The sequence below is a fragment of the Silene latifolia genome, chromosome X, assembly GCF_048544455.1.
Source record: "Silene latifolia isolate original U9 population chromosome X, ASM4854445v1, whole genome shotgun sequence".
Lineage (NCBI taxonomy): Eukaryota > Viridiplantae > Streptophyta > Magnoliopsida > Caryophyllales > Caryophyllaceae > Silene > Silene latifolia.
The window spans coordinates 158,200,309-158,215,736 of record NC_133537.1 but is presented as its reverse complement, the minus strand read 5'-3'; the positions used below and the strand labels follow the sequence as shown (position 1 = coordinate 158,215,736).

The 15,428-nt window shown below is 40.6% G+C and overlaps 1 non-coding gene across 1 annotated transcript; it reads left to right on the top strand.

The window, feature by feature from the left end:
- Window positions 1–14,949: 14,949 nt before the first annotated feature.
- Window positions 14,950–15,056, top strand: LOC141624181 (small nucleolar RNA R71). Its single transcript, XR_012533992.1, has one exon. It is a non-coding gene; the product is annotated as a small nucleolar RNA R71 (small nucleolar RNA).
- Window positions 15,057–15,428: the final 372 nt, after the last annotated feature.

The following is a 15,428-nucleotide window of genomic DNA, read 5'->3' as shown; positions in this document are numbered from 1 at the left end:
TCTTATACTCTAAGAACTTCTTACTAAGGTAGTAGATAGCTCTTTCTTCTTTTCCAATGGCTTGTGCGAGCATAGCCCCCATGGTTGTTTTGGTGACTGTGAGATATAAACCAAGAGGTTGATCTCGTTGGGGAGGGATTAGCACTGGTGGTTTGGCCAATGTCTCCTTTATCCTGTCAAATGCCTTTTGACAGTCTTCGGCCCATATGGTATGGTCCGTCTTCTTGAGCTTTTTGAAGATAGGTTCGCAGATCATGGTGAGTTTTGATATGAATCGACTTATGTACTATACTTTACCCAAGAATCCTCTAACCTCCTTTTCTGTTTGGGGTTGTGGCATCTCGATTTGTTAGAGTAAGTGTCCTTAACAATAGTGCGATCACATGATTAAATCTCATAATAAGAATATGAAGGGGATGATTTAATTATATTGTCAACTGATCAACATTAATCGGTAATGATTGGTTAACTAGAGTTTGACATTACTGTCGTTTGACGGTGGTGATCAGTTGATCCCTTCGGTCACACCTATAGGATGACGCACAAATGGAAAAGTAATTATTTGTATTTGATACAAGTTAATTAATCCCTTATACAAATTGAGTTATGTGAGTTAAATATTTGTTATGAGCTTAGAACTCATAATTATAAATGAGATTTATAAATATTTTGAGATAAAGGTTGGGTGTTAATTAAATTTATAACAAGTTGTAAATTAATTAAAATGGGCATCGTAGTACCCATTAATTGATGTGATGACGATATAATATACTCAAAAAGTTGAGCATATATACATCGTCCGTTAATTTGTCATATAATTGTTATACGACAAATTAAATATTTAATTATGCGCAATAATTAAACACGAGGTCAATAAGCATTTACGGGACAAATGTCAAAAACGAAATGGATCCTACAAGCCCCCATAACCGGTTTTAAGAGGGTATAGGGAGTCCATTGGTTTTTGTCTTCTTATGTTTGGAAGATGCTAAAAACACAATGATGATTAACCTTATTAATCACACCCTAGCTAGTCTAGACTACCTAAAAAGCATGGAATAAAAAATGATAAAGAAAACCCACCCACTTACCTAGGGGTGCCGGTTTTGGGAGCTCTAAATAGAGCATTTTGTGGTTCATTTTTCCATTCCTATGTCTTCCTAGTTTCTCACTACTTCTCTCAAAACTAAAACTCTCCAAAATAATATGATGATATTATAAGATCATTACTAAAGTAGTAATAAGATTATTAAGGGTATATTACTACAACTATCTAGTTAATATTTGTAGTAATCTTTGTGCTAATCTTGGGTGCTCACTAAAGGAGGTATTCTAGTTTGAATACTCGGTCTTGGAAGATTATCCATTTTACTAATAGCACAAGAATTACAAGAGAAGGAGTCTCTTGAGGTGCCCTATTTCGAACCATACTAGCTACAATATAAGGAGAATTATTTTCTTATTAATCTCTTTATTTTTGTTATGCATGTACTAGATGTAATACCCGCCCTTTTTAGAGACCCTTGACTAGCGTTGACTGACCTTAGGAGCGGGATTAGTCTTAGAATTGCGTGCCAAAACTATCTTGGGTTGCGTGTCATGAGTGGTACTCGATAGAGTAGAGGCTACTCGATCGAGTAGCTAGGTTACTCGATCGAGTAGGGGGTCACTCGATCGAGTATGTTGGGTACTCGATCGAGTACCGAGTTTTCAGCGAGGGTTTTATATCGCGTTTTGTTAAATCCGCAAATCACTTCCGCCACTTTCCTCCTATCCTTCAGTCGCCTCTTTCCCTTCCCTTCACCTCAAAACCTCCATGGAAGCCTCTTGAAGATCCTTGTGCCTTAGGAGAGCGTCACTTGTGTCGGGTAGCGGTCTTTTCCTGAGTTTTCTCCATATAGGTATGTCATAATCATCATCCGTGTCCTTGTTCTTTGCAATTAGGGTTTGCTTGGTAGTAATAGATGATTGTGTTATGCTTATAGGCTTTGCTTGATTGCTGGATATGTCATATGTTGGCATGTATTGGTTGCAGTTGCTTAAAGGTAGGTTCGCCTACTCAGTTTCTGTAGATGGTCTAGCGTGTCGGTCATTGTGATTGTTTTGTGATTGCTTAGTATCGTAATTGTATGGTGACGATTGTGATGGTGATGGTGGTTGTGGTCTCTGGTTCTTGAGATACGTTCTCGGCTGAGTGGAGTCACTTGCGGGAGTGACTTCACGCCCTAGTTTTGCCCTGCGTGGAACCCGCCACGGAAGGGGATGTGCACATTAAAGGACAGGGTTGTCGCTCGATACGATGAGCGGGGATTTGGTGGGAACGGCTGCGGTCCCCCATTGGCAGGGCTGGTCCAGTGGACAGTCAGTGATAGTGTTGGGTTGGTTATCGTGACGGTGTTTGAGATTGATAGCATTGTTTTGTGTTGGTAATTGTAGTTGCTGTCGTCGTATCTTATCTCAGTCCTGACCTTGTGTGGTTGTTTGTTTGTTATGTGTCTGCCGTGATCCCCTATGGTGAGCAGTCGGTCTTGGCAGGTGTTGATGTTATTGATAGCAGGAGTCCGGGCAGGGATGAGTCTTCACGAGATTCGATAGTCATAGCGAGTAGTCTTTGAGTTGTATCTTTCATATTATTTGTTGGTTTAATCGCTTGTAATACAATATAATAGTCCTTTTATCGGCATTTGATTATTACTATCCTCGGGCAACCGAGATGGTAACGCCCTTATATGCTAAGGAAGGCCTAGTTAAGGCTCCTCTGAATATGGGGGTGTTACAAAGGGTATCAGAGGGACGATTTTGGAACCTGTAACAAATGAATTTAATGAACGTAGCGAGTCTAATAAAATGAACCTGGTGTATGTATAATGGGAGCCCCAGCTGAAGCTAGGTTTTGGGTGAGTAGGCGCCCTCATTTCAAAATCTTGGCCCCATGACACTTAAGCCAGTCACAGGGTATGGGAATGTGGAGTCCGTGTGTCTATGTGTGATATGTATGTTAATTGTGCCGGAGCTACCTCCGGTTAAGTCTTTGTTAGAGTTAATAGGGGTGCGATAGTGGTATTTGGGCCGCGTATAGTAATCGTCGGTGAAATTAGTGGAGTTTTTGGAATGATTAGTGAGTTTATACGATGGTTATGAGAAATGTGACGAAAGTTTATGTAATAGAGATGCGTGAAAATGTGGAATTGAATGTCGTGACATGAAGAGTGAACATGTAGGTGTTTGCTATAAGTTAATGATGACGGAAATCATATACGAGTTTATAAACCCTACCGTAATTACTATGATGATAGTTATAGTATAGTTGAGTTATAATTCGAGACATAGCATATAGTAATGCGTTTATGCCTTATTTGTTGGTTGAAATTTTTCCGTTGCGTAATATTTGATTCGTGCAAAATGAATTGCTTATGATAGAATATAAGACATGATTGAATAATTTGTTTGAAAAGTATGTATTTATGTGATAAGTGAAAGAAAAAATTGATGTTAATTATATGCTTCAAATTGAAGTGAACACGAGTTTAGTAGTAACAAGTAAAGTAAGTTTAAGTGTAATATGATGGTGTGATTATATTTATAGAAGATTCGGTAACAGGTAAACCGAGTTGGGTAACTTGTATAGCGTAATGTGACGTACACCTTATTCGTTGAAGAATTACGTTTTGCGTGAGTAATGGTTGTAATCCGTGATGGAGTGTGATAATTCATGCCGAATTCCGAACTTAGTTTGGAATCGACACGCAATGTTGTTTTGCAGGAATCTTCAAGTTACTTAGTATTTCTGACCGAGTACTTAACTATACTTGACCGAGTGCGAGTGCTTACTAGACCGAGTAGACCTCACTCGATCTAGTTAGGAAGCTATGATGTCGGGATGTGGGAAAAATTCCTGCAGATACTCGACGAATTAGCTCCTACTCGATCGAGTAGGGTGGTACTCGATCGAGTACCCTAGGCACTCGATCGAATAGGTTACTGTACAGTGAATCCTACGGGTTTCATAAAACCCCTATTCTTTCTATTTCTCCCCATTCATCCTTTATATTTCGAGCCCTAAAGCTTGTTTCCTCTCAAAATCCTCTCAAAAACTCTCATACTCTTTGGTTAGTGGTGATTCTGGGGGTGATTTCCTTATTTAATTTCGTTTCTTTGCTTTGATACTCAATTAAGGTATGCTTTTCTTCCTAATTTACATAAATTATTGTTTTGAATGTGTTAGAATGGTGAAATAATCTGAAATTTTCGATTCACATGGGAAGGTTGTTGCTTTTAATAGTTGAAATATGATTCACATGCCTTCTTTCCATGTTTGTCGGTGATTAATTGCTGTAAATTAGATTAGAAATTGCAAAATTGAAATCGAGATTTCTAGGGTTACGAAAATCAAAATCGATTTTTGGGTATTTTACACGGATTAGATGATGAAATTGAGTACTATACCTTGTTTATATCATGTTGGAGGATGGATTTTGATGATTTTCACCTTAGAAAGTTGCCTTAAAACTCCGTCTTAAAAGTGCCTCAAATGGAAATTCGTGATCTATAATTGGAATTTGGTGTTGTGAATGACATTATAAGTATAAGTTGAACTTCAATATGATGGTAGTGATGATAATTGATGAAAATATGCCAAAATTGTTACAGCTGTAAAGACCGTCTGAAAAGTTTACTTAAGTTAATTGTTTCTAATATGGAAGGTGATGATGATATGTTATAAGCTATTCTTTTTCATGAACTAGTAAGAATGCCTCACATGTGATTAGGAGTGTGTATGGGACAACCTTAGAATCATGCTAGGACATTCGAATTTGTTGAACACATGTATTCACCATGATAAATCATCCACAACTGTGGCTTATGAGTAGCTGTAAACCGAGTTTATATATATCAAATTTGGGAAAACTGCTGGTGAATGTGTGTACCTAGCTAAGTGTTCAATGTTAATGGCATGAATTATGTGCTTCACATGTCGAATTTGTTGGTGAAATTTGTGTACTTAGCTGAGCATGTACAGACCGAATTACGTGAAGTATATGTTTGCATGTTTATACAAGTTTGTTTGAACATATGCCGAAACAGATGCCGAGACTGAACCTAGGAACCCGCCAAAGTAAACGGGGGAGGGGTAATCCACCTGAGATGGGGGAAGGGAGTGGACCTGTGGTACCCGCAGTTCCAGAGTACCCTTCAGTTGTTTTTGTTGATTTCAAGCAGAGAGAGCGTTTTATAGCCTTACAAAAATGCAAAATGAGACCTACAAGGTGTATAGACACTACTTTGTTGTAGGAATTGGAGATAGAGACGGATGTCCGTCACATATTTGAGACTTTGGGTCTTCTTGGGTTGTATAGGCTGAGGAAACACACTTATCCTTTTCTTACCTTGGAGTTCATGAGCTCCTTTATCTATGACCCCGCTGGCCAGACCGTTGAGTTTCGATTGATGAACACTAGTTTCTTGCTTTCTATGGACCAATTTGCTTCTCACCTTGGGTTGGCCAAGCCTCCCAAGGACTCCATCACCGACATCCCTGCTGAGTGCGGTGTATGTCGCCTAATGCCTTGTCTGACCGGGAAACCAGCTCCTACCTCGAGTAACATGCTGATTAATGACGTTCAGCATGTCACATTGAGGATCTTTCTCCGTTCTCTCTCAAACCTCCTTTATGATCGACCGGATATCAGTAAGCTGAACAACCATGAGGTGTTACTTCTGATGTCCTACTTGAACCCGGAGCGGACCAGGAAAGTGGTCTTTAATGCTCCTTCTATGGTTTGTGCTGCCCTTGCCTTGATGGCTACTGCCTCTTCCCGATACTTGAGTTGTGGCGCCATCGCCACTCGGATAGCTGAAAAGCTAACCTCTTTCGAGGCTTCTTCGGAGTACGTGCCTCTAGTTACCCCGGTGCCCACCATGGACCGTGACTACTATCTTGACTTGAAATGGTTGAGGACTTTGGCTGACGGTAGCCTAGCTTGGAGGGTGTGGGGCGTGAGTTGGATGAAGATTCCAGCTCCTGAGCACCTCCCACCCACGGAGCCCTTGGAGCCGACGGTAGTGACGGTGGACTCCGATGATAAGGAGGAGGAGGAGGAGGATGATGATAGACCCCGCCATCTGCAGACCTACCTCATCGACGACACCATTCTCGAGGTGCTGCCAGAGCCGAAGAAGGGAGAGAATGCGTCGGTCGTGGCGGTGGAGAGACCTAGGTTGGGGAGAGGACCCTGTCAAGTGAAGGAGAGGACCTCAGAGACTAGGCCACGGCCGGTGGCGCCACAGCAGCAGCAGCCTTTTCCATGCTACCCTTACCTCGACACCCCGGAGACACGATCCAGCTACTTGGCGGAGAGAGTGTCATCTACCTTGACACTTCGACACATGCACGAGATGGCGTACGCTCAGGGGATAGGGACCGAGGGACCGCATCCGGTGTGGTGGAGTGGAGTTGGGGACTACACAGGGGTTTTCCATTCCTACGGGGTGGATCAGTTGATCGGTCCGTTTAGTATTCACAAATAGATAGATGTGGTCGTTGGTCACGGTCGAATCAAAACACAATTTATAGCTTAACAAGCAACTCTACAATTAGTAAAGAGGCAAGTAAAGGTCGGATCCCAAGGGACGGGAGTTGAAATGAGATTTCTATTGTAACTAGTAGTGTCTAAGGGGTGTCACAAATTGGGTTGATGTAGAAGGTTACTAAACTAGAATAACAATGAAAATAAACAAGCAAGATGAATTAAAGGGGTGTAAACAATTGATTAAAGGCACTAGGGTGTCATGGGATCATAGGGGAATCATGGGATATGATCATACAAACATGTTCTCAAATTATAAGCAAGCAATTATTGTTGTGATGGATTGAGTTGGGTTATATCTTACAATCCTAGGAAAGTTTGGGTCCCGAAGCCGAATCGATTAGATTGTACAACACCTACAAGTCGACTTAATCTTCCCTACTCAACAACATGCATGGTCTAATGAGACTCGAGTTGGGTTATGTCTTACAAGTCTCATTGAAAAGATAGGAGATGATAGTAAATGCAAGGATTCATAGGCTTAGCATTTCATCAAATATAACATGTGCATGAGTTGAGATCAAAACAAGCAAGCAAATAAGATATGAAAGCATATTAATTTAAGCATGAATCATTCCCCATGTTGGTTTCCCCTAATCACCCATTAACCCTAGCTAAAAGACTACTCACTCATTATCATGTTGATCATGCTAGCAAGGTTGTCAATCATACCAACAATATGAAACATGATGAATAAATGAAAGTAATTAACAATAATTAAACAAGGGATTAAGAGATTATACCTACTAATGATTCCAATAATAAAGCAAGAATAATAGAAGTACTTGAATGCTAGATTGAGAGGTTGTCAATCTCCCAATAATAACCCAAATAATCTTCAATTACCCAAAATAAAGGATGAACAAAAGAGAGATTAAAGAACTAAAACTTGGATTAAAACTTGATTAATACTTGATTACAATATTGAAGAGAGATTTGATTGATATTAACTACACTAATTATTGATAAGAAGAACATGCTCCTCTAATTAGACTAATGGGGTATTTATAGTGAAAATTAAGGAGGATGCATTAGGGTTAACTAAGGGCTAAACTAGTAATTACACTTTTTAAGTAGAGCAAGGAGAAGCCGGTATTTTTGGAGAGAAGGGCTTCTCTTTTCGTAGCTTGAAGAAGACAACCCGCGCTGTGAAGGAATCCGGGCGGATTAGGGTCGGGACGGCCGGATTTGGTCGAAGGAATCCGAGCGGATTCTGGGGAATCCGGGCGGATTGTTGAGGGGGAATCCGAGCGGATTCCAGCTGGGACGCTCGGATTGTGGCTAGGTGGGACGGGCGGATTGCTGACAATCCGCTCGGATTGTCAGTCAGCGTGATACTTCTTCTTTTTCTTCCCTTTTCTTCATAAATTCCTTGGGGATTTCCTTGGGGACTCAAGGATCCTTTCTCAACATTGCTCTTCTACTATGATATGTACAAAGGCCTTCTAATCTTGTCTCTCCTTGATGTTTGGTCATTGAATTTGATCAATTTAGTCTTGATTTGCCATGAAAATGCAAGATTCTTACTCCTTTCCTACCAAGGGATCAAAATCTCAAAGAATATGCAAAACAAAGAACTAAAGATAAGAAATGACCCAAATAAGCACTAAAAAGCATGGAAACAAGGGTAATTCGGGGGCTAAATATGCGCCAATTATGGTCACATCAAATATCCCCAAACCGAACCTTTGCTCGTCCCGAGTAAAGAGGTGACAAAGACTAGGACCAATACTAACCTATCCTAATAATATAGCCGATATGAGACAATTAGCGGGTCTCACTCCGCCCCTTCAACTCACAACAAGACAACCATGAGGTAGGATGCCTTCTTGCAAGGCAAGGTGGGTCTTGCCAAAATGGCGACACATCCAAACATTAAAGCACACAAAAACACATAATGGATGCATCTACAAAAAGAATAGCCACTCCCTCATCAAGTGGCGGAAATTATCTACAAGGGAAGCAATTCAAGGGTACACAATCCTTCATAGATGCAATTTCCTCAAACTACTAAGCCTAGAAGGATTCCAATAAATCACCTCCAAAATGTGTCAAGCTAGGGTACCTTTGTCCTCAATCGTTAAATGCTTTTGTCAAGAGTAGACTCCCTATGATGTTAGAAACACTGGAGGATCGCGGAATTCCCCCTCTTGCCTAGACAAGAAGAAGGGTCGTCCCCTCTCTACCATGCACAAAAATGGATATGATGGATAAAGGGATCAATAGATATTTGAGTTTCACTTTGGGAGTTTGCTTTTGTTTTTGTTTTTCCCCCCAATTTCATTTGGCATATAACATTTGAGAACACTTGCTTTGCCATTTCTTTTTGATTTTTGGCATTTCAATACTTGACAACTTTTTGCATTTCTTTTGAACATTTTCAAAGTCACCCCAATTAGTAACAAGGGTGCCTTGTATTTGAAGCTTAGGAGTCTATTTTTGCTCCTCTTTTCTTTTGATGCATTTTTGCAAACTTTCTTTCACTTTTCATTTCATTGAACTCAAATTGATTTCTTTTTGTGCCCATTCCCTTTGATGACAAAAATGTATGGTAGAACATGGATGAATGATGGTTGCATGGTTTCAAGGGTCACCTTGGAATAAACGGTAGCCAAGGAGTTATCACACCACAAGGTACTCTTGACTAGGCCTTAAACCATGGGTCAACGGATACTAGCATGACACATCCTAGGGTGTTTTACAAGCATTCTAACAAGCAAAGTCTTAAGAACAAAAGGCATCTACTAGGGCATATATACACTTGTCAAGCTTCCCAAGTAGACGGTTTCGCAAAATTTTTCTAACATGCAAACTACATGCCATGATGCAACTAACAAATAAACATCCTAATGCAAGTGATTCTACCAACTACTATGCCAAATAAACTAAATGCAATCCTAATTTCACATTGTTTTTACCGCATCAATCAAAATAAAGCCACATAGTCATTAACATAAAGAGGAAAAAGGAGATTGGAAAGATCATACCATGCGGTCTTCAATATCCTCATGTCTCGGATGTGGCGTAGTCAATCAATGTGAACAAGGATAAAACAAACACAATATATACAAGACAATATATACAAAGGAAATGAACTTGTTTTTGGGTTTTCAATTTTTTCAATTTTTATGATTTTTGAAATTTTTCAATTTTTATGGGTTTTTGAATAAGAGTTAAATGTTAGAATTCCCATCCCCACACTAATATGGGCATTGTCCTCAATGGCCAAAATGATGGAAATTATGCAAAGATGATGCATGATTTCTATACTAAATGCAATTCTATACTAAGCTACACTACATGATGCATGGTTTTTTGTTATGACGGAGAGGATAATTTAGATTACCTCCCGTTGTGTATGCATTAACTTCCCCAAACCGAGTGAGACACTATTGCTAATGTCCAAGGATGGGTATAGTTCATGCACACACTATGCTATGCATGAGACTAGTTTTGTCATTTTGGATTTTACAAATGGGAACAATAAAGACACCTCAATGGTACCGAGGTGTGAGTCCTTTGATGTTGCTAGGACTAAACCAACAATGATCAAAATGAAATAAAATACAAAGAGATATAGACAAACCATGGGAGTGTAGGAGTCTCCAAGGCTTGCTAGTCTTCCATCATGCTATCATCATCACCACTTCCCTCATGAGAAGTGGTCACATTGCCACTTTCCTTGTCACTTTCTTCCTCATCATCATCTTCACCATCTCTTTCTCCTTCCATTGCTTCTTCCTCAATATTATCATCGACTTGCTCATCATTTCCAACAACCTCATTATCTCCCACCACGTCCCTAGATGCACCCGGAAATAAGACTTCTCTATCCGCCCAACTAGGCAAAGGACAAGATGGATCAAGGAGTCCTTGCCTAGCTAGATGTAGGAGGGGTGGATATTGAGCCAAATACGCATTTTTCCGATCTTCATGGGCTTGCTTGTGCATTGCTTGCATAAGAAGAGTCACATAGTCTTTCCCAATTTCAATTCCTTCCGGCTTGAACTCTTCATACTCAAAGGGGTAAGGTGGTATGATAATGGAAGAGGAGGGGTTTCAAGATCACCCTTTTGTTGTTGAATGATATACTCGGCTTCTTCGGAAAGGGGAAGTAGATAATTGGTCCGGTGGACACTTAGGCGACAAATCTTCGAGGGCAAGGTGAACGATCTAGCTTCACTAGTTAGCCATCCATATTTAGTGTCAAGGGGGTTATGGGCAACCCACTTGAACTTGTTAATCATAATGTGCATATCAATAAGATGGCCACCTTCCTTTGCTTTGTACTTCTTATCCTTATTGAAATTAGGATCAAAGTGCTTAGCTAGAACCGTGACTAGCCCGCCATTGACAATAACGGTCGTGCCCTTCTTCCCATTATCAACATTAAGCCATCTATCAACCAATAGCCTCAAAGAATTGTAAGGCTTGGTGTGAATTCTTCCGATATTCAAAGCCGATTCAAGGAGAATAAAATCGAGTCTTGTGAAATGATTGGTGTCTTTCCTAGCAATTATGGTATTTCCCACGACCTTGTGCCATACTCTTATGCCCGGATGATGGACCAAAAGAGCACGACAAGCATGAAAATCCTCAAATTTCTTCCCGGAGATTGCCTCCCAAAGAGGTTCGGGGTCATACTTTCCATAACTCTTGAAATAGCTTTCTTCATCACTAAGACCCAAAATTTCACCCAATTCCTTAAAGGTAATGCGTCTACTAACATTAGCTAGACGAAACTCGATATTTTCCCTATTCTCAACTTTGGTGACTTTCAAAGAACTTAAAAATTCCAAGACAAGGGAGGGGTATGTCAATTCCTTTGTTTCAAACAATTTCTCCAACCCCATGGCTTTGAAAAAGGCTTTTCTTTGTTCAAGAACACCCAATTTTTCCAAGGCATCTTTACATATGAATTTGGTGGATTGTAATGACTTCATAGCAAACTTGACAAAGGTATTTCTATGGGTATCGAAAATAAAAGTTACCTCCGGATAATGCAAAAGTTGATTAAGTACCGGAGTAGAGGATGTTGATGGTCCCATAGAAGGTTGTTGTTGTTGTTGTACTTCCAAGTTTGGTGTTGCCACCACCATAGCCAAAGCTTTCTTTGTTTGAAGAGCCTTTTGCCTTTGTGAGAGTGCCTTAGCCTTTGGTGCCTTGGTTGCCTTTGTTGCACCCTTAGTCCTTGCCATTGATGAGCTTAACCAAGAAAAGAATGAAAAATCTTCAATATGTAGGATGCCCAAATCGATTTGAAGGTGAAAGGCTTTGCCTTTATGAAAACAAAAATCGACTCAAAGGTTGAAGATTTTGTTCTTGGTTTTGATTTTTGTTGAAGAAGGAGTGATTAAATTGTTGTGGGAAAGATGATTTGATTTGTTGAATGTTGAATGTTGTTTAGGGTTTTTGTTTTTATGATGGAGAGGATGAGGGTTTTGATGTTGTGGGTAGTGTTTATGAATGAATGAGTGAATGAATGAAGGTGGGAGGGGTTATAAAGGGGCCGAAATTTTCGAAACTGCAGGGGCAATCCGTGCGGATTAGGTACAATCCGGGCGGATTCTGCTTCTTCAATCTTTGCGAAATCTCGCCTAAAGACGGGCGGATTTGGTACAATCCGCTCGGATTGTCTGAACACGGGACGGGCGGATTTCTTCAAAGACGGACGGATTTCAGTCCAGAGATTTTTGCTTGTTTTCCTCAGCTGCAAAGACGGGCGTCTTTTTTACAAGACGACCGGATTCTTCAAGACGGGCGGATTTTTTGGAATCCGCTCGGATTCTTTACCAGTGGGAAAATTTCAAATTTCAGCTCAGTTCAGGACGGGCGTCTTTTGTGTAAGACGCTCGGATTGCATAAGACGGGCGGATTTTTGGGAATCCGCTCGGATTCTGGTCCTTTGTACCCGGATTCATTCCATTCGTGCACAATGCATTTCCCTTTACCATTCTTCCATTCTTCTTCATTTCTTGTGTTCTTCGTTGTGGGGGCATTACTAAGGCATGGATAGCCTAGGCAATTCCCATCCCCACACTAAGGTAAAGCACTACACATCAATTGAAGTCGTTAGTCCCTCCCTCACTTCTCTCTTACATGTAAATTATTTTGATCAAAGTAAATAAAAATCCAAAAATGACAAAAATGCAATACAAGAATTGAAATGTAAGTTAGGGAGTTAGAAATATTTACAAGTGGGGTTTAGGGAGGACTCCACCAAACTCTCATTCTTGATGAGATGTCAAGGGGGCATGTTCAAGGTGTTGTTGATGTTGCTCAACACCTTGAAAAAGTAATCAAAAGCTTGTTCATTATTATGGTAGAGGTCCTCAATAGACCGTGCCCCTTGTTGTTGATCATGATCGATGGCATGCCCAATGTAGGGATTAAAAATCCCTTCAAACTCGTCGTCCCAAAGACCACAAACTTCATTGAGTTGATCATTGAAAATCTCTTGCTTAGATGGAGACAACTCTCCCAATTTCTTCTCTTGGCCAATGAGGCCATCCTCTTCTTCCTTGGTTGATTTTGATGAGCTTTGCAAGCTCTCCTTGTCACAATTCACTTGCTCTTTGAATGGAGCATCTTCAATTTTCTTCCTCCATTGGAGTTCCGATTTCTTCCTTTCATCTTTTCGGCTATAGTGATCAATCATGAAACATGGCTCATGCAAACGAGGAGCTCTCATGGTCTTGTCAAGATTAAAAGTTATGCTTTCATCTCCCACTTCTAGAGTGAGCTCTCCATGTTTCACATCAATCACCGCACCGGCGGTGTGTAGGAAAGGTCTTCCTAGGATGATTGGAATGTTGGAATCTTCCTCCATATCAACAATGACAAAGTCTACCGGGATGAAAAACTTTCCAATTCGCACGGGGACATCTTCCCATATCCCTAATGGTGTCTTCGTCGATCTATCGGCCATTTGAAGTGTGATGTTGGTGCATTTAAGCTCTCCCATTCCCAACCTTTTACTTACCGAGTACGGCATGACACTCACACTAGCCCCTAGATCACATAAGGCTTTGTTGATCGTCGTGTCGCCAATGGTACACGGTATTGAGAAGCTTCCCGGATCCTTTAACTTTGGAGGTGAACTCCCTTGAAGTATTGCACTACTCACCTTAGTGAAGGCGATAGTCTCAAGTTTCCGGATCGACTTCTTCTTTGTGAGGATATATTTCATGTACTTTGCATAGGCCGGAACGTGGTTGATTAATTCCGTGAAAGGAATTGAGACTTCTAAATTTTTCACAATTTCCATGAACTTTCCAAGTTGATCATCAAATTTGGGCTTGGCTTGACGACTTGGAAAAGGAAGTCTAATCACAATGGGCTCCTTCTCTTTGGCCTTGTCTTCATTTTTCTTCGAACTTTCTTCTTTTGATGATTCTCCATCTTTGGAGTTTTGCACAATTTCTTCCTTTTCACTAGCTTCCACAACTTCATCCTCAACTTGCCTCTTCGGTGCTTCATACCTTGTACCACTTCTCAAGTGAATGGCACTAACCGTTTCATGTCTAGGGGATTACTTTGAGGTGGTAATTGCCCCTTTTGTCTTTGTGAGCTTGAAGATGCTAGTTGAGTCAATTGTGTTTCCAACATCTTGGTGTGAGCTAGAATGTTGTTGATGGTGGTTTCTTTTGCTTGGCTATCTTTTTGCATTTGGGTGAAAAATTCTTGTTGATTCTTTTGCATTTGGAGGACCGCTTTTTGGACATCAAAGCCTTGGTCATTTTGGTGATTGTATGGATTTTGATTTTGGTAACCTTGGTTTTGATTGTAAAAGGGTCTTTGATTTTGGTTTCTCATGGGTGGTGGAGTGTATGTTGTTTGAGGGTTTTGAACATTTTGGCTCTTGTATGAGAGATTTGGATGGAACTTGGTGTTTTCATTGTAAAAATTTGAATAAGGGGTACCACTTTTGTAAGCTTGGAAAGCATTAACTTGTTCGGTTGTTCCCCTACACTCACTTGGGTCATGACCCAAAGTTCCACAATTCTCACATATCCCACTTGGGATTGATGAGGATGCCGTCATGGCATTGACATGATGCTTCGATGATTTTGAGTTTTCCTCAAGTCTAGCCATAGCTTGTTCAAACTTCAAGTTGATTGTGTCAATGTGAGCACTAAGTTGAGCACCCAATTGAGTAACGGAGTCCACTTCATGCTTTCCTCCTCTAGTAGCCTTGCGAGGTCTACTATATTGTGAATTATGGACCGCCATTTCCTCAATCTTGTTCCATGTTTGATTGTCATCAACTTCGGTGAACATTCCATTTGATCCCATATTGAGAATGTTCCTAGAATCTTCATATAAACCATTCCAAAATTGTTGCACCAAAAACCATTCGCTAAGTCCATGGTGAGGACATGAGCGACAAATACCTTTGAACCGCTCCCAAGCTTCATACAAAGACTCTTCATCCCTTTGCTTAAAACCCGTAATTTGAGCTCTTAGCATGTTGGTCTTTTCCGGTGGGTAGAATTTTTGTAGAAAGCTAGAGCCAACTTCTTCCAAGAATCTATTCCAAGGGTGGCCTTATCAAGGCCCTTCAACCATTGCTTTGCGGTGCCGATTAAGGAAAAAGGAAATAAGACCCATCTAATTTGGTCTTGAGTCACGCCCGTTTGAGAGATAGCATCACAATAATCGCGTTTCCATATGAGAATGAGGGTCCTCACTAGGCAATCCCCCGAATTGGCTCCTCTCAACTAGTTGGATGAAGGCGGACTTGGCAATAAAATTACCGGTGAGATGTTGCGGTGTAGGAGTACCATTTGGTAGATTCTCCTCGGTGGGTACGGAGTGTGACGAGAATTTTGGCATTGTAGG